Raw genomic sequence first — 2500 nt, forward strand, 5'->3', positions numbered from 1 at the left:
GATGTCTCTCTTGTGGCTCACGGGGCTGTTAGGGTGACACAGAAATCCCTCGGAATGGGAAAACGGGTCATTTTCGTGTCGCCACATTGCATGCGAACCGCATGAAACTTCCAGAGGCATTTGCAGCAGAAATGCATGTGCAGTCAAAAAATTGAATATTTTTCACGGATAGACCCCGTGAAACGCTAGAAATTGGCGGGGATGTGTCTCTTGTGGCTCACGGGGCTGTTAGGGTGGCACAGAAATCCCTCGGAATGGGAAAAAACGGGTCATTTTCGTGTCGCCACATTGCATGCGAACCGCATGAAACTTCCAGAGGCATTTGCAGCAGGAATGCATGTGCACTCAAAAAATGTGATATTTTTCACGGAGAGACCCCGTGAAACGCTAGAAGTGGGCGGGGATGTCTCTCTTGTGGCTCACGGGGCTGTTAGGGTGGCACAGAAATCCCTCGGAATGGGAAAACGGGTCATTTTCGTGTCGCCACATTGCATACGAACCGCATGAAACTTCCAGAGGCATTTGCAGCAGGAATGCATGTGCACTCAAAAAAGTGAATATTTCTCACGGATAGACCCCGTGATACGCTAGAAATTGGCGGGGATGTCTCTCTTGTGGCTCACGGGGCTGTTAGGGTGGCACAGAAATCCCTCGGAATGGGAAAACGGGTCATTTTCGTGTCGCCACATTGCATGCGAACCGCATGCAACTTCCAGAGGCATTTGCAGCAGAAATGCATGTGCAGTCAAAAAAAAATTGATATTTTTCACGGATAGACCCCGTGAAACGCTAGAAATTGGCGGGGATGTGTCTCTTGTGGCTCACGGGGCTGTTCGGGTCGCACAGAAATCCCTGGGAATGGGAAAACGGGTCATTTTCGTGTTGCCACATTGCGTACGAACCGCATGAAACTTCCAGAGGCATTTGCAGCAGGAATGCATGTGCACTCAAAAACTTCTATATGTTTCACGGATAGACCCCGTGAAACGCTAGAAATTGGCGGGGATGTGTCTCTTGTGGCTCACGGGGCTGTTAGGGTGGCACAGAACTCCCTCGGAATGGGAAAAGGGGTCATTTTCGTGTTGCCACATTGCATAGGAACGCCATGAAACTTCCAGAGGCATTTGCAGCAGAAAGGCACGTGCACTCAAAAATTTTAATATTTTTCACGCATAGACCCCGTCAAACGCTAGAAGTTGGCGGGGATGTCTCTCTTGTGGCTCACGGGGCTGTTAGGGTCGCACAGAAATGCCTCGGAATGGGAAAACGGGTCATTTTTGTGTGGCCACATTGCATAGGAACGGCATGAAACTTCCAGAGGCATTTGCAGCAGGAATGCATGTGCACTCAAAAACGTCTATATTTTTCACGGATAGACCCCGTGAAACGCTATAAATTGGCGGGGATGTCTCTCTTGTGGCTCACGGGCGCTGTTAGTTAGGGTCGCACAGAAATCCCTCGGAATGGGAAAAGGGGTCATTTTCGTGTTGCCACATTGCGTACGAACGGCATGAAACTTCCAGAGGCATCTGCAGCAGAAATGCATGTGCACTCAAAAACGTCTATATTTTTCACGGATAGACCCCGTGAAACGCTAGAAATTGGCGGGGATGTGTCTCTTGTGGCTCACGGGGCTGTTAGGGTCGCACAGAAATCCCTCGGAATGGGAAAACGGGTCATTTTCGTGTTGCCACAATTGGCATACGAACGGCATGAAACTTCCAGAGGCATTTGCAGCAGAAATGCATGTGCACTCAAAAACGTGAATATTTTTTCACGGATAGACCCCGTCAAACGCTCGAATTTGGCGGGGATGTTTCTCTTGTGGGTCACGGGGCTGTTCGGCTCGCACAGAACTCCCTTGGTCCACCTGATTCGTGCATACAGGCAGCAACTAAAACTCTGTAAACCTGCTGTGAGGACATCTAAACAGTGGACCAGTGAGGCTGTGGAAGATTTGCGGGCGTGCTTAGACTGTACTGACTGGGATATGTTCACGACTGCTACCAATAGTCTGGATGAACTCACAGAGGCTGTGTACATCAGCTTCTGTGAGGACTGCTGTATCCCAACACGTACCAGGGTGAACTTTAACAACAACAAGCCCTGGTTCTCAGCAAAGCTCAAAAGGTTGAGGTTGGAGAAGGAGGAAGCGTTTAGGAGTGGGGATAGAGACAGATTCAAGGAGTCGAAGAACAGGTTTAGCAAAGCGGTGAGAGAGGCTAAACGACTGTACTCAGAGACACTAAAACACCAGTTCTCTACTAACGACGCTGCTTCTGTCTGCCAAAGGGCTCAGGCACATCACCAACTACAAACCCAGAGCGCCCCACACCACTAACGACTCCCGCCTAGCCAACGACCTGAACGAGTTCTACCGTAGATTTGAAAGACAATTGGACTGTCCTGAACCACCCCTTCCCACCCAAGAGGCCCCATCCCCCACCCATACTACAGAAACGACTCTCTCCTTTCAGGAGGGAGAAGTTAATGGGCTTTT

Source organism: Petromyzon marinus, unplaced genomic scaffold (genome assembly GCF_048934315.1).
Source record: "Petromyzon marinus isolate PM22_M1 ecotype Great Lakes invasive population unplaced genomic scaffold, UKy_Petmar_22M1.pri1.0 PM_G_Scaffold_118, whole genome shotgun sequence".
Classification (NCBI taxonomy): Eukaryota; Metazoa; Chordata; class Hyperoartia; order Petromyzontiformes; family Petromyzontidae; genus Petromyzon; species Petromyzon marinus.